We start from the raw sequence: 23,293 nt of genomic DNA, 5'->3' as shown, positions 1-23,293 counted from the left end.
AGGAAAAGGAGGGGAAATGATGGGAAAAATTAGGGAGGATGACAAAACATGAGAGACTCCTAACTCTGGGAAACAAACAAGGGGTAGTGGAAGGGGAAGTGGGTGAGGGTTGGGGTGACTGGGTGACGGGCACTGAGGGGGGCACTTGGCGGGATGAGCACTGGGTGTTATACTATATGCTAGCAAATCAAACTCCAATTAAAAAATATATATATATAATTTAATGATGCAAACCTAAAATAAATAAAAAACTGAAATGAAAAGTTGAAAACGTAATGCGGTTCAACAGCAGAATGGAGGGAACAGAGAAGGAACCCGTGAACTCGAAGAATAGGAATTAATCCCATTTGAGGAACAGGGAAATTATAGGCTAAAATAGATAAAAATGAACAGAACCTTTCAGGGACCTGTGGGACTATAAAAGGATCTGACTGACATTTGTGTCATCAGAATCTCAGAGAAGAGAAAGATGGAAAAAGACAGTAAGATGAGGGAAAAGTGCTGAGAGAAATAATGGCTAAAAACTTCCCAAATTTGACAAAAAAAAATGAGAAACATTCAGCTTCAAGTAGCTGAGAGAATTTCAAATGTGACAGCTCCAAAGAAATCCATACCAAGATACATTATAAGCAAACCTCAGAAAACTAAAGACAAAAAAACAAAAAACCTTGAGCGCAGCAAGAGAGAAATGCCACTTTAACAACATGGGAAAAACAGTCGGACCGACAGTGGATTTCTCATCAGAAACGGGGGGTGGGAGGGGCACCACAAAGAAGCAGCATGATATTTTCCAAGGATTGAAAAAAAAGAACTATCAACTCCAAATTCTTTATCCTGTGAAATCATCCTTCAGCAAGAGAGGAATCAGGGTGAAGGAAAACCAGGAGACTCCGTCACTGGCAAACGTACCCCAAACACGTGAATCAAGGAAGTTCTTGAAACAGAAAGGAATGAATCTTGGGGCATCTGGGAGGAGGAGAGAAAAAAAAGGCAAGAGTGAAAATAGGAATACACACAATAGACTTTCCTTCTCTAAGTTTTCTTTTTTTTTTTTAAATATATTTTTTTAATTCTTATTTATTTATGTCACAGAGAGAGAAACAGAGGCAGAGAGAGAAGCAGGCTCCATGCACCGGGAGCCCGACGTGGGAATCAATCCTGGGTTTCCAGGATCGCACCCTAGGCCAAAGGCAGGCGCCAAACTGCTGCGCCACCAAGGGATCCCGAAGTTTTCTAAAGTATATTTGTCAGTTGAAGCGAAAAGCATGACATTGAATTGGATTTCAATGCGCGCAGATGGAATATTTGAGACGATTATATCGCGAATCATGGCAGTCGTGTGTGTGTGGGGGGGGGGGGGGACGCGTTAGCGGGAGGTAGGATTCCTGCACTTCACGCAAGCTGGAAAGGTCCTGGCGCCAGGAGATGGTTGTGGTGCTTGCAGAGACGTGACGAAGCAGGGCAGACCCGCACGCATGCGACGGATCCGTGGAGTTCATGCAACACGTCGCCACAAAGGTCACCAGGTCAAGGGTATGGGAACTGTCACCTCTTCGCAATTCCCTGTAATCTGCAATCTTGTCCAAGTAGAAAGTCGAGAGGCCTGGGGTCCTCACGTTCCTGCGGCTGTAGCTGTGTGACCTCGGGGTGTGTGGGGCAGGCCGCATGCTCTCAGGATGCCTTCTGGCTGCAGAGACACCCCCGACCGGCTCAGGCAGGTGAGCAGCCTCAGACAGGATGGTTTGTGCCAGGAACACAGGCCCTGTGTGGTCAGCTCGAGGTTCTTCTGGAGATGCCCCCTCTGCCCCGGCATCAAGAACAGGGGTCAGGGGGCTGATCGTCCTGTGTGGCTCCTTCTCCCATCTTACCCCCGAGCACCCGAATGCACATGCCTGTCGGCGACACTCCGACAGGGTCCCTTGGTCATGCCACACCCCTGCTCTCACCTGTGTGGGCTCCCCTGGACTTGGAGTGAAGTTTGCACCTGTGCCCCTGGCCCCGCAGGCCCCGGCGTGACCTGGCCCAGCCTCTTCCTCACCTCGGTTGTGCCTCTTGCCTTCAGACACCGGTTGCTCCTCTTCGCCACCCAAGCCACTCACAGCCAGGGTCTTGCCCCTCCTTGGAACAGGCTCCGAGCTACTCCTATGAAGCTGGTCCCTCCTGCCCGTGGCCAGGGTCGGGTGCCCACGTCTGCGTAGCCCCTCTGGCCCCCCCACCTGAGAGCTCCCAGCTGCTGACCGCCCCTTACGTCAGCCCCTTCGCTCTCCACGCTTTCCAGTGATCCGGCTGCTTCTCGGTGTTTGCCTGCCGGTCTTCTGGGATGTGGGCCACAAGGGCCGGGGCCCTGCCTTCCCAGTCAGGGGAGCAGCCCCGGCTCGGCTTGTGCTCACCGAGAAACTGGATGGAGAATGATAGATGATCAGACCTGGCGGCAGCCTCCTGGCCCCGGGTTGACCATGCCCCACAGAGCTCCCTGCGGAGGTGATGCCTCCTGTCCCCGGGCCGAGGTCAGACCTGGCAGTGGCTTGTCCCCAGGCTGAGGTCCTGGCAGTGGCTTCCTGTCCCTGGGTTGGCAATGCCCCACAGAGCCCCCTCTGGAGGTAACGCAGGAACCTGAGCTGCGTGTGTGGCACCCCCACTTCACAGAGCACGCGCCATTGTGCCTTCCCCCGACAGGTCTGCAGCGTGTCTGGGGGTGGCCTGCACCCGCAGAGCCAGGACGACCTGCACCCACAGAGCCAGGTTGACCTCCCCAGGGAGGGAAGGGGCTTCAAGATGCAGTGGAGACGTGGGGGGCAGATAGGGAGGGACGGGAAGCACGGGGGGGCATCTTCAAGCTGCGGGGCCCGGGGGCCTCAGGGTGCGCAGGCCTGTCTCACACCTTCCGCGGGGTTGGGGGTGTTCACAGCAGACCTTCCCGGGGCCCCCGAGGGCCCCCGGGGCTGGAGGGTGCGCCTCTGCCCTGCGGCTGGACGTGGTCTCCCACGCCGTGGGTTCCCCATGTCCTCCGTCGTTTGGAACAAAGACTGGATGATGGTGGAAGCATTTTCAGAGCGACTGCTTGCTGTTGATGATCGTCTCTCCTTTCAGGAGCCACACACGGTACGTGAGCGACCCACAGGCCCGTACACGTGAGCGAGAACGTGCCCGCAGAAGTCCCCCTCGCATATACCTTCAATCATGTGGCCAATTACCTTATTAACCACTGGGGAGTCCGGTCTCATTACTTAATTAAACCATCTCTTTCCTTTTTCCTTATTAAAACCACATGGCTTCAAACTTCTGTGCGGTTTCGGATTCTTTTCCCCTCCTTGGGTGTCCGTGTAATAACGGCTGCATGGGAGGATTTTGGTTATTTTGTGCTGATGACTAAAGGGCGAGCCACATGGACCAAGGGGGCCACGGCAGAGACAGTCTGGGCAGGCTCAGCCCGGCCGGTGACGCCACAGCCACTTGGGTGGTAGGAGAGTCTGGGACGCGGACCCGTCACTTACGGCTTCTCTCGCCAAAACATCTGGAATACAGAATCCTGTCGTTAGACAGCCCACATGTTAGAGAAACAAAAGTGGGGGGGAGAGAAAACTCAGTCCCCCAAAATAGGCTGGATAAAGCCTCGTTATTACTGGTAGGAAATCAGACATTTAAGGCTATACTTCAAAGCAACCATTTTTATTACAAGAGGCTCAACATTTTGATTTATTGGGCCGCAGAACAAGATTGTGACAAATATTTCCACCTCAAAGAACAGACAAATCAGGCCTCGGAGAAGTCGTACATTAAGTAGTCTTAAAAATAAAGTTTGTTGCAACAACAGTCATAATGATGAAAATTGCATGCTTTTGCTCACTGCCCCAAGTAAGTGACTGCCGAGCCTACTTGCCAAGAAGAAGAAATAATTTAATACTGCGGGGATTTTCTTCTAATCAAAGGGAAGTACTAAAATTTTGTAAGGCGAAACAGCTGATGTAGTTAGTGGGTCCGCGCTACCTTTCTTCCAAGGTCAGCACCAGCAGGGCCTGCTGACAACCCCGTAGCTGGGTCTGGGCTACTCCATTCGGGAGAGACGCTGAGAATGTAGGATGAGTTCTGAGGGACCTGCAAAGATGATCAAAGGATAAGACACGGGGTTTGAGGACAAAGTTGAGAAATCTAGGATATTCAGCTTCATTAAACACACACATACACACACACGTACACTTGACCTACAGGGTTAGGTCATGGCCCGTTTTACGTAGAAGTGGTTTGCTGCATTAAACGGGGACCGGACCGCCTTAACCCATCTTCATGTGGACGTGATCTCTCTTCTTAGGACATGGATCATCCGACCAGGTTAGATGAAGTCCCAGGAAGTCTCCACTGAGAGTGTACACGACTTGACACTGGAAAACGGACCTCTGGGGCTGCCAGTAAAGCTATCTTCTCTGTAGGTCTCCGAACAACGAAGCTCCTGGGTGCCCAGGTAGGGAACGGAACTTAGTGGAAAGAGCCGAGGCTCCCACTGCAAGGCTCACAGCCTGGGGTCGGGCCTCGCTCTGCTGCCGCTGAGCCCCGCGATGTCTGGCCCCAACCCTCAGCTTCCCTGGGCCGTGGTTTCTCACCCGTGAAGTGAGATTGGAGGCGGTGATCTCAAGGACGTCATGCATCGTATTTCAGTCTTAGGCAGAAGACAGAACCATCCTAGAAGAGCAGTGAGGTCTATTCTTATGACCACCTGCGTGGGAAGGAAGTCTAAGCATTTGTGCACAAGTGTGTGCCTGTGCGCGGTCACAGTGGAGGAAGGGAATGGAGACCACGCACCGCCAGTGTGTTCACAGATCTGTAGGCCTAATGTGAGTCATCTAAATTGCTTTCCCCTCGAAACGCCCCATAAAGAAGTTCTGACGACGGGCGCATTGTGAACCGATGGGGGCTGCCCTGTGTGTGTGTTTTGCAGGCGCACATTATCTCTTGGGGACGCCCGCCGCTGAACACCCTGGGGAGATCCACCATCGTGCTCATCATTGAGCGTCTGGGTAACGTGGCGCCGAGCGCTGCCCCCGTCTGTCCTAAGAACCGGGATAAACAAGGGGGCCTCCGGGGCTGCCGAATTTGGACGTATTTATTAGGATTGTCAGGAGATAAATGAATCTTGCCCTTTTCTACCTTCTTTTTAAAGGCACTACATTGCTAGTACTTCCTAAAGGGCACGGGTCCCCGTGAGTGCGGAGAACCAGCCCGGGGCCATCACGCCCCCCCCAAAGGCCTCCCCCAAACTCATCAACTGACAATTACCAGGCTCCCAGCTCCGGACTTGAAGACATTTGCAAAATGTTCATAAACGTGTTCAGAATCCCATGCGGAAGTAAAAACATTTTTATAAGATCATAGAATAAACAACGGGGGTCCATGTTTTGTTGGAACAAGTGTGCTGGTGATTTCTTAAGGTGAGGGACTCTCCAACGAGTCTCAGTGATGGCCCTTAGGGAATTTGGCCTCTTGATTTTTTTTGGAAAACACAATAAAATACATGCAAATCTCTAAACCTTGCAGATGACGGATCCTAAACCCCAGACCTATAGGGAGAGGACGTCGACGAAAGGGGACCCTGCTCAGGGTATAGTTTGAGGAACAGAATCAAGATGGAGACAATGGGTTGCTTGCTTTGATCCCTGCTTATGTGGACACATGAGAATTGGGGAGGAGCCCTGCACCCAGACAACTCCCACGGACGCCTGTCGGAGGCAAGTAGGCCCAAGCAGCCATAAACGAGCGGCTTCCAGAAGGATGAAGCCTACAATGCCGCTGTTGCGGCTGATCCATATTAATCGGCACTATTAAAAGTTAAAAGCAAAAAAAAAGGGGGGGGGTGGAAAACAGAATTACTTTTTTGTGACCAAATACAATAAAAATTATACATGCTTTCTCTTCCAGGAAAAAAGGAGATTTATTTGAGCTCAAGGAGTGGTGGCTCAAACAGCAGGGGTCCTGGGCTCCGTCTCCTGGTCTCCCTCTGGGTCTTCTAACGACCAAGCTGGAGGAGAGGCCACAAGATCAAAGTTGCTTTAGGGCAAAAATCGCTGACATTCCTGAAATAGCCCCAGATTCCTCACATCCCAATAAGCAAGAAGCAAGGTCACTTGCTTGTGAAGAGGACCCACTAGAGCCTTCAGTTCTTTTGTTGCCTCGGCTTTTAGCTCATTGTCCTGTCCGACCTCCTCTTGGACCAAAGAGTAATGGCTGCTGATGTGACCACCGTTCTCTGCAAACAAAGATGTCAGGGGTCAAGGTGGGCGGCCACAGAGCATCCAACGTCCCGAAAAAACCTGAAAGGAGGCTCTGTTGATGTGGTTAAAGATTGAGACATGTGAAGGCGGCCACATGTCTACGTAATACCAAGGAAAGGTCAAAGGAAACGACAGTCATTGTCCGGTTAAGGTTTGAGAGGTTTCAGAGACGACGACACACACGTGTCACCTAAAAACCCAGAACTTGGGGCACCTGGGGGGGCTCAGCGGTGGAGCGACTGTACTTGGCCCAGGGCGTGACCCCGGGGTCCTGGGATCGAGTCCCACGTCGGGCTCCCTGCATGGAGCCTGCTTCTCCCTCTGCCTGGGTCTCTGCCTCTCTCTCTCTCATGAATAAATACATAAAATCTTTAAAAAAAATAAAAACCCAGAACTTTCTCCGGGCGCTGGTGGGAGCATGTTGCCTACCAATGCTGCGTCTCAGCATGGAGCTGCGGCCTCCTTTCTAGTTCACCTCTAGAATCGTGATGCTTCTTCGTCGTCCGTCATCCTGCTGACGGAAGAGCTCCGTTGTATGCGTCCAGGGTTTCAAAACAGATGTGGAGGGGACGGAAACACAAAACCCCAAACTTGAGAGTCACTCTGAAAGTATTCAAAGTATAATTGTCTAAAGAAAGATTTTGGTTTTTACAAATCAGCGAAGCCAAGCCCGCTGAGACAGCCTGCGACCTGGGCACTGATGGCGCCAGCCTCTGCGCCCGCGCGCGTCTGAAGCCCCGTGTGCAAGTCATGCTCGCTGCCCGCCCTTGGCGACGCTTGGTGGTGGCAGCTCAGGAGTTGCCGCGTCTCCAGTTACTGGTTTTTGCAGCTGCAAGTGAAGTCACAACGGGATCGATGATTCTGAGATATTCGTTTTCCCACCTGCTCGCCAAGGAGTGTGTGTTCTAGGTGTTTCTGGGCCGTCCCGACGGGGAACTGCGTGGGGGCCGCTGGGCCCCTCAGCCTGCGTGGCGGACACCGTGTGCCTCTAGGGCTGAGGACGAGTGCCGTGGGACTCGGACCCCGTCCCCGCTAGCACAGGCCCCCACGGACTCCGGGAGACACGACGGTCCATCAGGGGAGGAAGGGCGGCTCCGTGGCTGGAGGCTGCCCTCCGATTGCTCACAACCCCAGAGCGTGCCCTCGGCCTGGAGATAAACGCCCACAGCCGTGCGTTCTCTCTCCTTCCCTAAACCCTGTACTTCCCAGGGCTTCTTACCCATGCTTTGTCTGGGTCCAGAGGGAGTGGCTAAGGCCCTGCTCACATTGTCCTTGTCAGCCTGACAGGGAGTCCGGGCGGGCACGTTGTCCCCTCCTGCCTGGGCCGCGGGAGGGTGATGGGTTGTAGGGGGCTTGGGCCTCCACGGGCAGGTGGAGAAGTCAGGGTGCGGCTCATTAGAATAGAAAGGCTGTGGAGCAAGTCCAAAGACGCTGGCTTCCCTGGGCCCGTGACGGTCCCTGCAGCTTTCCTGGGCCCATCATGGTCGCCGCAGGCCGCCTGTCCTCCCGCAGGTGTGTGCAGTCTCCACCACCGGATGGTTCTCGGCCGCACTGGGGCTTGCTCTCTGTGGCTGAACGTCAGTTGATACCTTTTCATGGTAACATAGCTTGGCTCGGCTCTGAGGTCCAGAAAGTGGAGTGGACCCGGCTGAGCACCCCCTGGCACGGCTGCCCAGAGATGGCTCCCCACCGGCTGGCTCCAGGGCTTCGGCAGCATCCTAGGTTCTTGGAGGGCCAGTGAGGAGGCCAGGCCTGGAGCTCATCCTGGGGCAGCAGCCGGTCTCTGTCGCGATCTGCTAGGAAGGTTGGGGGTCCTGTGACTTTAAAAAAAAAGGGCCAGAGCTTTAGACTAAAGATGTGTGAAAGCAGTTCACCGGCAAGGCAGGCCCGCTCGGGAGATTCTGGGTGCTCGCGACAGGCCGAGGCCAGGGGTCTGGGGAATGGCAGCGGCAGTGCTGGGACCAGGGAACCCCCGCCTCCCCATCCGCTGTGGGGTTTTGTCCCCTTGGGGCCCCCACTCCCACCCCTCCTGCTTGGGGTCCTGCTGGCTTCCCTGCTGTCCTGTCGGCAGATGGAGGGCCCCAAGCGCTGTGCTCTGCCTCCCGCTCTGGCCCCTGAGCCTTCTGCTCTCCCCAGGGCCCGGCGTTGGCCCAGGACCACAGTGGCTGGTGCTCACTCGCAGGGACAAGGTGCCCTCGGGCCCCTCTGGTCCCACTGACCACTAGACTCACCAGGGAACTTCGGAGAAGCACCCCTGCTTGAGCTTCACCGCAGACCCCACCCAGTGGCCACGTCTCAGGGCGACACCAGCGACTGTGGCTCAGTCATAGGCAGGAACCTTCTTGGTGAGCTCGTGCCCAGGTGCTTTACACGGAGCAGGACCGAGGTCCCTTGACACAATCGCGTGTCCCGTTGTCGTGTGGTGGCGGTGAGGGTTTCCGTGACCTGGGCACTGTGCCCTTCCCGTTGTCACTAAGGGGAAGACAGCCCTGGAGACCATCTGCCCAGAGAAGGGCTGGGGAAGGGGGACCGTTCAACTTGGCCGCCACCTGGGGGTGGACAGACAGGCCCGGCTCCAGGGACAGACGGCGGACAGACACACCCTGAAGCCGCGAGCAGGGAACAAAGTGACGGGGCGCACGTCCAGGGTGTGCGGGAGTCTGGGGTCCTGCCTGGCGAGGTGTCCGCATCCCCTTGGCCCGGCCTACGCCCGCCAGGCGTCCCAGCACCCAAGGCAGCAGAGCGAGCGGCACATGCGGATCCTCCCTCCTCACTCATGCCGCATCCCAGCTGGAGCCCGGTCAGGACCTGCTGACCAGTGTCAGCTTCAGCACGTCGTGCAATGGCCGAGGCCCTGCACCGACAGCTGTGCCCATGTCATCTCGTTTAACCATCACAGGAGCCCTGGAGGGGACACTGATTGCCCCGCGTCCACGTTGGGGGTGAAGCTGTGGCCACCTTGCCGCGGCCTCATCGCTGGAAGGTGAGAGCTGGCCCTGGGCCTCAGGCCGAGGGGTCCTGCTCTCCGCACCAGGGCTGAGCAACCGGCCCCTAAACGACCTCACGAATCACATATTTCTGCGGGTGTTCTTAGCGTCTGACGGCAGCGTGACCCCGGTCCTGCAGGAGAACATCCTTGTCACTGCAAACACGCAGCCGAGGCAAGTCCTCGGGGAGCCCAGCCCACGGACGGGGCGGAGGTGTCGCCTGGGGCCACCAGCAGCACCAAGCACGTCATCCCGGCTGAGCGTCCCCAGGAACACAAGCAGAAGGAAGCCGTGGTTGAGTGGGGTGCTGGGCCCCGGGTATCCACCCTCCGGTGTCCCCCTCTGCCTTGAGACAGCTCTGAGAGAGACTCAGTGGTCACATGGCTGATGTCGTCTTGGTCACAGCTGTGCCCGCCTCGGCTGTTTCCGGAAGCTTCCAGCCACCCAGGCCGCGCTTCCCCTGTCAGCCTCGTGGGCCTTTCAGGTGCGGATTGGGGGGCAGAGGGTTCGACACTCCAGCTTGTGTAGGGGAGGCCCTGGCAGGTGCACAGCCTGCAGGCCTCAGCGGCCTCCCCGGGCAGCACCTCCTGGGCTCAACACCCCCCGTCTGCTCACTGACTGGCTTTCCGGCTCACAGACATGAGCAAGCGTCGAGACGTGAATGTCACAGCAGCCTCAACATAGAGGAAGGGCCGTGGATTTACGTGGAGCCGCGTGTGCGTGCGTGCGTGTGACGGGTGCTGGGCACCGCGAGGCCCAGGGCGAGGACTCCCCACGTCCCCCGACTGCGTGCAGCAGCCCATCCCGGGTCAACGGCAAGCAGGCCTCCATCAGATCGTCCTGGGACGTGTTTTCCACTGAAGAGGACGTCCTAGGCCGCAGAGAGAAGAGGCTAGATGACAAAGCTTCCTAGGACGGTATTGTAGGAAAGTGAGCCCCGTGGTCATCTGTGGTTCCCCAGAGACGCGCCTGACGGGAGCACGTCGGGGCCCAGCGGGCATCCGGGCGGGAACGTCCTCAGGGTTGGCTCCTCTCGTGGTCGCACCGCGGCCCCACCACCTCCAGCTGGTGTAGAAGGCACCGCGCATCCTGTCCCGCTGAGGCAGGAGCGCCGGCCTGCCCAGGGCCAGGGCTTGCAGAGGGCCGAACTCTAGGAAGTGCTCACCAATCCGACCCCAACCCTCTTGTCCACACCCGTCCCCTCATCTCCTCTCCCAAGGATCTCTCTCCTTGGGTTTGAGGTCAGGCTCCGGGATCCCCGTGTTCTCTCTCCCTTCTCAGCATTCCTCAGAACCGCGTTGACTTTGCCGTATTGTCCAGGTTATACGTTTGCTCTTGATTATTTTCTAACCAATCCCATGGTCAAGTGACCTTATTTGATCGAATTTCCCGTCAACATTGGGGGGCCATTATGAGACTCCCTTATTATCATAGGAGACTCTGATAATCTTATTTATTTCCATTCCGAATGTAGCTGTTTCCGAGGGTGCACCAACGTACTTGTGGGTTTCCCTAGCCTTTAAGTTCAAAGCTTAATCGGGATGTTTACGGCATCACTGCAGCATGCTTGTGTGTGGATCTTTCTTTCTCAAACAATTTGTGTCCTTTTTTTTTTTTTAATTTGCGTCCTTCTGATTAGAAGTCTCGAGTCTTTCTGCAAGGATATTATTACTAGTCTTTCCTGGAAAAAAAAAAATGTCTTCCTGTATTTTTCCTCCGTGTGTCTCACGGGTCGGTACGTCGTATGATTTTTCTTATCTTTTCCCCTGTGAAGAGTGGACAAATGGCTCGTCTCCCTGTTCTCATTTACGAGTATTTAGCTTGCTCTGTATTACCCCGCTTGCCTCCATGAGTCTTGGATTTGCACCCTTTTAAATATCTCAGAGCAAACTTCAATAACCTCAGAGTATGTTTCTCAGATCTCCGCGTGTCCGTGGGCCTTACACTTTTTTTCCAAGTGCTTTCCCTGTTTTTTTTTTTTTTTTTAGGGGTAGGAGTCTTATTTACTCAGAGTCTTAAGAATACTCCTTTGTTTTGAACAACTCTTTTTTTTTTAAATTTTTTTGACTCTATCTTTTTACATGTCCAGTGATCCATCTTCCGTCTTCCCTCCCTTCCTCCTCTCCTCTCTTCCTTTCCAACCGCAGACGGAAGTCTATGCGTGTCTAATACGGGATGCCGAGATAGATTTTATCAGGGTTTTTGTAGGTACTTGTCCAAATATTTTTGTCCCAGACTCCCAGGGAATCTTGGAAGCTTAGACTCCAGTCTTCTTTAATTAAGCCAAGACTCTCGTTGTGTCTGAAGCACGGGGTGGGGGAGGGGGGGCGGGGAACCAGGCCAGAGGCAGGCAGGGGGCGGGCTCTGAGAGGCACCCCCGTACCTGCAGGTGGTGGCACGAGGACCCACAGCTCTTCTCTCCACCTGTGGTGAGGGCCCGTGGAGAGGTGAGTGCCCTCGTGAAGGGGAGGCTCAACAGCGTCCTGTTTTACCCGGTGTTCCACTGCCCAGCAGGTGCCATCCCAGTGCAACCCGCTGCATGGCGGGCGTGCAGAGTCTCCCAGACCCTCGTGCCCATCAGCTTAGCCCAGCCCCGAGCCCCTGTTTCATTGCTTTGCCAGTGACCACGGGCACCTCCTCCAGCTGTGCTTTCCTGTCCTAAGTTTGACAGATTGCCTCTTCAAAGTGGCCACAGGCCATCCTCGCCCTCCTCCCATCAGTTCCCTTCCCCTTGGACACAGCCTGGCCTCTAGGACTGGCCTGTGGTGGAAGGGACACCGCATGGCCTCACAGGCTAGTACGGGGGGACACGGCCCCTGCCGGGTCTTTGCTCTCCGTCTGGCTGCCCATGCACCTGGGGACAAGTTGGCTGCCCCAAAGCCTCAGTGCTGGAGCAAGTGTGCATTGGCCACCCAAAGATGGGCCAGGCCCCTCAGGCGTCCTTCCCAGCTTCCACCACTAGGCCCGCGAGGGGCCGGGGTTCCGGGGACTCCACGCACCAGCCCCGGAGCTACCCCAGCTGACACTCTGGGGGTGGAAAGAGCCGGTTCCACGTGGCCTTGCACCAAGTGCAGATCCATGAGCAAAATAAGTGCTGTTAAGCCGCTAAGTTCAGGGAGTTTCATCACAAAGCGGTGGGTAAGGGGCACACATGTTCATCTGCAGGCAGGGGACCTCTTCAATCCCACTCCACTTTTATATATTGCAAACATTCTTCAAAATGTCTGTCTTTTCATGTTATCCTTTCCTGCTTCGTACTGGTAAGGACGTCATTTCTTATTTCATTGACATAAAAAGGCTTTTTTACCACTTTTATTTTTGTTGGTCGTTTCATTAAAATGATGGGTGAAGAGAAGATAAAAAGGTGGCCTCAAATTGCTACCTTGAACGGAAACTTGTGGTTTGGTTTCTAGGTAAGATGCTGTGTGATACCCATAAGTGCACATCGTTTACCTGTGGGTCCGTGCGAATGGGTTTATTGGGTGAGCTGCTGTCATCTGGCAAAGGCCTCGCTCTGTTGGACTCTTTAGCCCTGCCTGACATTAATTTATAATTTAGGGGGATTTCTGCACGTTCACCTGCTTGACAGTTGAATAAATTACTTCTAAGTGTTAATCTATCAATTCAACTTGGCACAAAACAACCAGAGTGGACTATTATCTGAGGATAAATAAAAGTAATAATGCCCTCCTAGTTCCATGTGGAATCAACAGTTCCACAATTACCAGAACCCGTTAACACGAATGTCAGAACTAAAAGATTAAAATACCTAAAAAATAACAGTCGTGTTAAATTGGTAATAAATCGCCGATCCTCTTCTATCTGGGCTGGCGGATGATCTTTAATATTTATTCTTGACCCTGATGCATCACAGAGTGATTTTCACACTGGTTCTTGCCCTGGTTGGTGCCTAGAAGTTGAGCCCTTCCTTGGAACATTCTTTTCCTCTTCGTGATCAGTACTCGTTTCTTGTGTTCCTCCTTTTGATGAGGACATCTGCACGAGATGGAGACCATTTCAGGGTTTGGGAGAGTTAAGCTCTCAATAGTCGAGATGAGAGATGGGTGTGGAAGAGAACCGTCTGGCAGGATGGGAAGGGCGCAGACTCTGAGACTGGACTTGGGATCGGATCGTGGGCATGACCACTTATCGGCTTGTGATCTCGGGCTGTCAGTTTCTTCACCTGAAGAGAGGGCATCACCATAGGCATCACCTCTGGGCCGTCAGGACTGAGAACCACAGACTGGGTGGATCCAACGACCGGAGTTTACCTTCTCACAGATCTGGAGGCTAGACGTTCAAGATCACGGTGTTGGCAAGGTTAGTTTCTTCCAAGGCCCCTCTCCTTGGTGTGTAGATGGCTGTCCTCCCCGTGTCTTCAGGGTCATCCCTCTGTGCACATCTGCATCCTACTCTCTCCTTGCAAGGACATTGGTCACGTTGAATTAGGCCTTACCATAATGACCTCGTTGTAACTTGACCGTCTTTGAAGACCCCATCTCCAAATGCAGTCACATCCCGAGGTTAGGGCTTCAACATATGAATTAGGTGGGGTGGGGGGGCACGGCGCAACCCGTAACACACGCCCGCCCTAAAGAGATATTATGAGTACGGTTCCTGGCACACGATGAAGATGCTAAGAATGTTAGCTCTCTGTCTTCGTCTCTAGTTCCAGGATCTCTTGACATTGGTGGAAGAGGACAATGCATCTCCTTTACCCTTAATTTAATTTTCCATCTTTTTTCTTTCTGAGAAATTATTTGTGAGAAATGATAGAAAGATGATCTATCTTAACATTTTCTTTTTTCAGAAAAAAAAGACTTGTTAGTCTCAAACGGAGCTCTAACCAATTTCCTCTTCTTTTGGAATGTGGACAGAGCAGTAGTAGCTGCCCTGACACTAGGGTGGGCTTGGGCGTGGACCCTCCTCATGAGGAGGAGATGTGGAAACCAGAGTGTCACAGCTGACTGCAGGTAGGAGCACATGCATGTAAACCCATGTTCCGGAAATAGGAGAGGGAGGAGTGGACGGGATGGGAGGAGGCCTAGGGGCACAGCCTAAGAGATGAAGTCAGACCGCTGGACAGGAGGCAGATCACACAGTTCAATCCCCTGTAAGAATCTGAAAACTGTTCTCACTGAAATGGAGAGTCATGATCAAATATGCATTTTCAAAACCCTGGCATTGCTTCAAGAAAACAAGCAGTGTCGGGGTCAGGGCAAGTGTAGAGGAAGAAAGTCCGCTGAGGAGACTCATGATTTACTAAAGGAAGTAGTGACTTGGACGAAGGTGGCGGCAGTGCAGAGGGAAGAAATGTACTCTGGAGGTAGAACCAACGAGATAAAAAAAAGAAAAAAAAAGAACCAACAAGATCTGTTGAGTGTCTGGACGTAGCATCCAAGGGGCAGGAGGGGTCGAGGGTGACGTGCAGTCATCTGGTTCTAATGACCGAGCAGATGGGTGGTGCTAAGTAAAGAGATGCGAGTGGCAGGAGATCTGGGTATTTTGGGGAGAGGGAGATGGGATAAAGCTTTAGTCACACAAATTTCGAGATGCCAGCAGTATGCAAGTGTCAGTATCGACTAAGGAGCTGTCCTCAAGTCTAGATGTCACGGGAGAGGTTCAAGCCAGAAACATAAATTTTGGAGTCGCTGCTGTGAAAAGGCATCAGAAACCATGGGATTGGATGGGCACACCTAAGGAGACACGCGTATGGATGGAGACGTTCTGAGACGAACCCTGAGAAGCTCTCCTCTTTAAAAGGTGGCTGGAAAAATAAATAAATAAATAAATTTTAAAAATTAAAAAAAACAAAGGTGGCTGGAAAAGGAAGATTTAGGAAAATGGCCTGGTAAGAGGGAAAAGGGAAAATAAGAATGCGGTGTCCGGGGATCCAAGGAACAGTAGAGAAGGGAATGGCTACGCATGGGCAATGCCGTCGAGAGTGAAAGGACAGTGAAGTGCTCGCTGGCCGCGGCGAGAGGCCGTCACCTCTAAGCGTGCCGAGGGACACACGGGAGGGGAGGAGCGAAGGGCGCGTGTGGACGTCATTCTTTTGAGTCTCCCCATAAGGGGAAGCAGCAAAATGGAGCTGTGGCCAGATGCAGACGTGACATCGAAAGGGAATGTAAACGCTGGAGAGATACTGAGCGCATTCATACGTGGATGGGAGCGGATGGGACGCAGATGGGACGCGGGGAGGCAGCGACAGGGATAAATGAGGCAGAGGGGCCCTGGGGAGAACGAAATCGAGCTGGGCCAGCGGCCAGCTCTCCGTGGATGGAGATGGGAGATGACACAGAGTTTTAGTCTGTTTTGTTGAAGCCTCAGCAGATACCTTTCCTAGGGAAGAATTGCCAAGGTCAAGACCATGGACGTTTTTTAAGGTTCCTGACATATTTGTCAACCTTCAACCAGAGAAGTTATTGCAATCGCCATCTCATTTTTACCTTACTTTCCTCCGAATAAGTAAAAAAAATTTTTTTAGTGCAGCATCTCTTGTCCCTTTTAAACCCGGGACCACTGATGATTATTAAAGTGTGAGTATATCAGTAATTTCATATTTTAGTAATTGTTCCCTCTGCCATAATTTCGATAAATTTATTTCCCAGTTTGCTGTTTGCCTTTTAAATTTTTTGCAGGATGTCTTCTGTGAGTTTTTCCTTTATGATTCCTTCTGTTGATTTTATCCTTAGAATTTTTTTTCCTTCCAAGGAACAGTACTTTAAAGAGTGATTTTTGAAAAGTACAGCAATGTTGTGGGTTACACCGCCCTGTACCTCCGTTCTAGGAACACATGGCTCAGAAATGAAGCCTTCCACCTAACCCCATTGCATTTCCAGCCCCAGGAAATGAAATATTCCCAGAGAAAATGTATCATATTTCACGTCTGCTAAACGGCAAACAACAAAACTCAAATAATCTACACCAAAACAATTGGCCATAAAAACCTTCCCAAATGAAACTTTCTCGACAATAGAGGCCGAGCCAAGTAACAACCAACCCACATCACAAAGCCCAAAATGCTGAATCAAGTTACCAACTTTTTTCTATGTAAACTTGCTTTTTGGTTGTTTATCTGATGAAATACTACTTTGTTCCACCCAGAGAAACTTCTCGTCTGTGATCACACCTCACTTCCTTCCTTCCTTCACTCTTCGTTGTCACTATGGAAGTCACAACAGGAAGTCATGATGGATCAATGGTCATCAGGCGTCACTACCTCTAAGTGAACTGGAGAAGGAATAAAACAGGAATCAGGCACTGACACACTCACTTTTCTCTGCGGTGCGGGTGCTTCGGCCAATCTGGAGGAAGAGTCACAGCTTGACGCCCAGAACATCAGGCCCCTCGTGCTACGGTGAAAAAAAAGCTACTTTTGAAGGATTTCTTCTGTCTTTATGATCTGCTACTTGCTCCCTCTCTTACTTCCCAGACCCTTCCTCCTCTTTTCTGTCAGGAACCATCCTTAGACCTTAGCAAGATGGTTCCCGTGCTGGACCCAGGCCTCTTGCTTTCCTCCTCCCCTCCCCAGGGGATAGAGAATCCACAGGCCAAGGGGTCAGGTCCTATTTCCTGCTTCTCTTCAAGACCAAGCTCGGAGGACACCAAGGCTCCTTCCACAGTGTGGCTGTTGTGGACATTGCTGCTGTGAACATCGGGATGCAGGTGTCCCAGTGTTTCACTGCATCTGTATCTTTGGGGTAAATCCCCAGCAGTGCAATTGTTGGGTCATAGGGCAGATCTATTTTTAACTCTTTGAGGAATCTCCACACAGTTTTTCAGAGTGGCTGCCCCAGTGCACATTCCCACCAACAGTGTAGAGGGTTCCCCTTTCTCCACATCCTCTCCAACATTTGTGGTTTCCTGTCTTGTTAATTTTCCCCATTCTCACTGGTGTGAGGTGGGATCTCATTGTGGTTTTGATGTGTATTTCCCTGATGGCAAGTGATGCAGAGCATTTCCTCATGTGCTTGTTGGCCATGTCTATGTCTTCCTCTGTGAGATTTCTGTTCATGTCTTTTGCCCATTTCATGATTGGATTGTTTGTTTCTTGGATGTTGAGTTTGATAAGTTCTTTTTAGATCTTGGATACCAGCCCTTTATCTGACAGGTCATTTGCAAATATATTCTTCCATCTGTAGGTTGTCCTGTAGTTTTGTTGACTGTTTCTTTTGCTGTGGAGAAGCTTTTTATCCTGATGAAGTCCTGATAGTTCATTTTTGCTTTTGTTTCTCTTGCCTTCCTGGATGTATCTTGCAAGAAGTTGCTGTGGCCAAGTTCAAAAAGGGTGTTGCCTGTGTTCTCCTCTAAGATTTTGATGGATTCTTGTCTCACATTTAGATCTTTCATCCATTTTGAGTGTATCTTTGTGTCTGGTACAAGAGAGTGGTCTATTTTTATTTTTCTGCATGTGGATGTCCAATCTTCCCAGCACCATTTATTGAAGAGACTGTCTTTTTTCCAGTGGATAGTCTTTCCTCCTTTGTCGAATATTAGTTGACCATAAAGTTGAGGGTCCACTCTTGGATTCTCTATTCTGTTCCATTGATCTATGTGTCTGTTTTTGTGCCAGGACCACACTGTCTTGTGACCACAGCTTTGGATAAAGAAGCTGTGGTCTATGTATACAATGGAATATTCCTTAGCCATTAGAAACTACAAATACCCACCATTTGCTTCGACGTGGATGGACTTGGAGGGTATGATGCTGAGTGAAATAAGTCAATCGGAGAAGGACAAACATTATATGGTCTCATTCATTTGGGGAATATGAAAAATAGTGAAAGGGAATAAAGGGGAAAGGAGAAAAAATGAGTGGGAAATAGAAAGGGAGACAAAACATGAGAGACTCCTAACTCTGGGAAACGAACTAGGGGTGGTAGAAAGGGAGGTGGGCGGGGGTGGAGGTGACTGGGCGACGGGCACTGAGGGGGGCACTTGATGGGATAAGCACTGGGTGTTATGTTATATGTTGGCAAATTGAACTCCAATTAAAAAAAAACATGTAAAAAATAATAAAAAAATAAAAAACAAAAATAAATAAATAAAGAGAGAACAGCTGGAAAAAAAAAAAGATTAAAGCTTGGAGTAATCAGGCAATTTCCTGCCCCGAAGACCGTGGGCCTGTTTGCTGAGCCTTCATGGGTATCTTTGCTGGGTCTGGCCCTGGTGCTAAGATACTCGTCTCAGAGCCGAGTGATGGACAAAGGACAAAGGATGCTGTTGGGCGAGCCGTGTGCATGCAGCGTGGACTCAACGGCAGCGTATGAATGAAACCCCCGGTGATGCAGCAACAGGGCGGGGATGGGCAGCAACAGGGCAGGGCCCTCAGCTCAGGGCAGGTGGCCACTCTCCTGGTGTTACTGCCCAACTCCGAGGAGCTCACCCGCCCTGGACTTCCTGTTTGCTCTGTCAAGGTAGGAGGATTTATATATTTTACTTTACTAAGACTTTCACTTTTTCTATTGCCCCCTGCCATTTCCTCTTGTGTGGATCTCGAGGTCAATCATTCACCCCACTTCCCAGCCTCGCCTTTTCCACGGGGCCGGTGTCGTGGGTGTGCTGAGTCTGTGCCCGGTTGGCCATGCGGTGCGGGCCTGCATGCCCTGGCACACACTCGGTTTCCCGGTGACAAGAGCAGCGGTCAGAGGTACCGTCTGGCGCACAGAAGCCTGCACGGGGACCCGGATAGCCGGCGTAGGGCACGGGGCTGGGGGCCCCCATCTGCAGATGGGGACACTGAGGCCCGGGAGTCACAGGACTTTCCCAAGGTGCTGCAGCCAACCAAACCCGGCCCGGACACAGACGACAGAAACGCAGAGAGGCGCCCACGTCTGTGCTTTCATGTCTTGTCCCTGACAAATGCTCAAGTGGTGGAGTAGCGTGGGTGGAGCAGCATATCCACATGCACGTTAAAGAGAATTCCAGAAGCAGGTTCCCACCTCCCTGATTATCTAGGAACAGGAAACCCGCTTCATCAAGCACTCCCTTCCACGCCCCGCGTGTAACCAGGTTGCCACCGGTGGTCAGGACTGGGCTCACCTGAGGCAGCTCAAGTGCCCAGGAAGCCAGGGGAGCGTGGCGGCCACCACGGGGGCAGGGCAGGGACCCCAACTCCTGGGGGACCTTGTGCCCTCACTTTCCCAGCCCCCCAGGCCTCCGACAGGCCCGTGGCCTCCCAGGGCACAGCCCATGCTCCTTTCTGCAATCACTGCCTTCACGCGGGTGTGCATGCACACGCATGTGCTGCTGATGCGACGCTGTGATCTGTAGGTGAGGAGCAGGCCTTCCTTCCTGCCACCGCCAGGAGGGCGTGGGAGTCGTCAGGTCCGACCCCCACTCGCAGGGACACTGTGACCTACACGCCGCCTTCAGGCCACAGGCTGGTCCGACTTGCTCCAGGACCCCCTGCAGAGCCTCATTTCCCCGCAGTTTCTTTGGCCGCCTCCCACGTGGGGCCGAACCCGTCACAGCTTTGGGGGTAATGATGGTAGGCGTTTGCTTCTGTCCTCCCTTCCTTAGTGTTCGCCTGGCCTAAGACTCCAGCCTCCCTGAGATGCTCCGGAGGAGACGTCCACGAAGTGCAACCCGGGTCTCAGCTACTTTCAGCCTAGCCCTGTCGCTCACTCGCTGGGACTTTCGTGGTGCGAGCTCACACAGGAAGCCCTTGCACGCGTGACGACGCTTCAAGGATGCGAGTGTTTGAACTACATGGGTGAGTTCAAACGCAGGGAAAGGCAGCTTCGAGGATGAGGGAGGACGAGGGGACCCATGTTTCCAGTGGGGAGGGAGCGCGGAGGCCACCTACTGACACAGAGAGCAGACCCGTGGCTCAGGGAGGCTTTATTGTCCGCGTGGGGGTGGCAGTGGTCCAGCCTCAGGACTCAGAGGGAGCCAGGCCTGGCTTCTTGCGCCAAAGCTGAGGCCCAGAAAGGTCCTCATGAGTGGGGCCAAGGGAGTCTCTGAACCTCAGCCCAAGGGCGCAGAGACCCAGGCTCCTGGACCAGGAGTGGAAGTGCAGCTGAGGTCAAAGCCCAGCAGCGCCCGATGGGGCTGGGGCTCCTGAACGCCGGGACACGCGCTGTGGATCCCAGTAAGACCTAGAAGCCACTCTGCAGATGTGTCCCGGGCTGGCGAACTGTGGGTTCCAGGCGGAAGAAACCACGAGGACAGGAATCTCCCTCTGAGCTCACGGGCCCCGGGGAGAGCAATTCTCGGCGGCCTCACTCCCTCTGTGGGATGTGCAGCATCTGCCTGGTGTTGTCATGACCCTGAGTCCTTGGTTCACCACCACTCCCCGCCACTGCCCCCCTCATGCCTCCTCCCACCGCTGCAGGAAGGTGGCCTCAGCTCTCTAGCTTTCGCCCTTTTCCTGAGAGAACCCTGTTTTCTGCTCTTTCCTGGGAGTGCAGGCAACTATATGCGGATCGTCAGGCCTTGGCCCCCGAGTTGGCATGCACAGAGCCAGGCATCATGGGAGGGCACAGTTCAGCCTCCCCCGGGGCGGTCCCTGGAGGCACCGCGCTCCAAACATCAAGGATCTGCAACCCAAACCATGTCTGCTCTACAATCCCACGGGCTTGCTCTAAATTATTTCTTCAGTTCTGCCTCTTATCACTATGTCTTCCTTATTTATTGCCCATATAGAAGTAATACTTCCCTTCCCCCAAAGTCCCGCATCTCTTTATCTGTCTTTCTCTTAGGGCACTTGTCACTCTCTTGTTGTTTGGTTCTCTTTATGCACCTGTCTCATCGCTCTTCCCACTGAGAAGCTCCTTGATTCCAGGTCCAAGGAAAAGGAAAGCCACTGAGCCACAGTCAGTCTTCTCGTTTATATATTCTGTGGAGGTATAAAAACCACACGAACAAAAAACAATGACTTTCTCCTCTTTCCACTTTGAAATCATGCTCTTCCTTCTTTTGGGGGGAACTTAAGTCCCTTTTGGGACATTGTTCATTCATGAATGATTCTGTTTTCTTCTCAGAAAAGGAAGACTTCAAAAAGAAGTAAAAAAATTTTTTTTAAAATTATTATTAATTACCTACAACGGTTAGTTTAAATACCGTAAAGATTTGTTATCTACTAAAGCAGATAAAATTGTGTGTGTGTGTGTGTGTGTATGTGTGTGTGTGGAGGCCAACTCATATCAGTCTTCCTCTTGGAATGAAGGAATGGGGCTGGGCCACAGGAACTCCTTGAGTTATTGCTCCAGATGCCATTGAAACCATCAAGGACCTATCAAAGGCAGATAAGACGACCTGGGTTTCAAAGCCAGGCCAGGGCCCCACCTTCTTCGGAGGGCAGTGAGAACTTTGACCCTTCTAGTGTTGCTCAACGTTTGAAGTCTCTGTGTCTACCTCTCCCCTATTTCCGGTCAACAACCAACACAGCTTCGATCAATTGGACCCTCAGCAAGGCTGAGGGTGACTGGGGCCTCTGGGAGCCTCAGGGAGCCGAGCACAGGAAGATGGCCAGCTCCAAGGAAGCTGCCAGAGTGGCCGGAGAAGGTCTCAGCCAAGGAGCTTTTGGTTTCTGGGAACTGAAGTCGTTTCACGGAAGCTCAGATGAATAAGGGGTTCCTCACAGGACGCAAACAGAACCTACAGAAACGCACTTGCAAAAAGGACAGCAGGGCTTCCCAGGAACTGGAAATCATTCTCTCTCTTCCTTGTGCTCATTTCATCTTCTTTATCCACAACCCTCTTCCTGATTCACTAGTCCACTTGAGGACGCTGTTCCATCTGAGTTAATATGATTGCCCATTTCTCCTCCCCAGAGCTCCCCAATCTCTGGGTGCCAACTCCAAGTCCCTGGAAGAGTCAATCTGGTTGAGCTTCCTTGGGTCAAGCATCTATCCAGGTCTATTTCTGTGGTTAGGGATGGGGAAGCTGGGAAGATGAGAGAGAAGAGGAGATAGTTTTGAGGGATATATACTTTGGATAATATTTCTTTTAAAAAAGATGTATTTATTTATGTTAGAGAGGGGGAGGGGCAGAGGGAGAGGAAGAGAATCTCAAAAAAGACTCCCTGCTAATCATGGAGCCCAACGCAGGGCTGGATCCCAGGACCCTGAGGCCACCACCTGAGCTGAAACCAAGAGTCTGACGCTCAACCAAACCAACAGAACCACCAGGTGCCCCATGTTGCATAACCTCTTTCAAGAGATGTTGGTGGGAGGAAATTTTGACGGTAAGATGCAAGGTCAGCGTGCGCACCAGACCCGTTTTAATACGAATCCAGCCTTTCAAGGATCCTGATTGGCCCCAGATGCGACTTTTCAGTTAAGTTTCTGTATTGAGTGATGGACCACTAGGAACAAACGGAGGAGAACAGAGTCTGGAATAACCCTATAGGGGTCTCCCATCAGACGGTTACCAGGCCAAGGGTCTTTTCCTTTAAAGAAAACTTATTTCTGTGCCCGATTCACAGGTCCTCTTTTGGGAAAAGCCTTGAGTTACAGCTTCTCATTCAAATTAGGTTTAAGAAAACAGTTTGCTTTTCTGAGAACACTCACTTCTTACAGCATATTTCTTGAGGTTCAACAATGTTGAACTAACATTCTCTTAGTTCTTTAGAGACGGGTAGCTGGAGAATGGACTCGCAAAGGTCGGACCACCACCCCAGGGTGAGAAAGGAAGAGGTGCAGCGTTTGCGTTTTCCTGAGCAAATGGTTTTCCGGATGACGGGCCCTTTTAGAGCAGCAACATTGTGTGGCCCGTGATGTCCCCCCCCAAGAACCTGGATCACTGCGTGCGCCTGGTGATTGACGGATTTAGCGCCCGAGTGACGGCCGGGAGCTTATAATAACCGTGGCAGAGACAGCACCCACAATAGCGAGCACAACCATTTTAGGAGCTACTGATCACGACTCCCTCATAATCTACACCCATGACATTTAATCCTTCCTGCCAAACTGTGAGCATGGTGTTATCCTCATGCACAGGAGAAAACTCAGATGATTTGATCATCTTTGTTCTTTCATCTTAGCAAGACAGCAGAGTTGGGCTGTGTCTACACACACCGCCCCCCAAGCCAGCCGG

This window comes from Canis aureus, chromosome 5 (genome assembly GCF_053574225.1).
Source record: "Canis aureus isolate CA01 chromosome 5, VMU_Caureus_v.1.0, whole genome shotgun sequence".
NCBI lineage: Eukaryota > Metazoa > Chordata > Mammalia > Carnivora > Canidae > Canis > Canis aureus.
Note: the sequence above shows the minus strand (reverse complement) of the source record.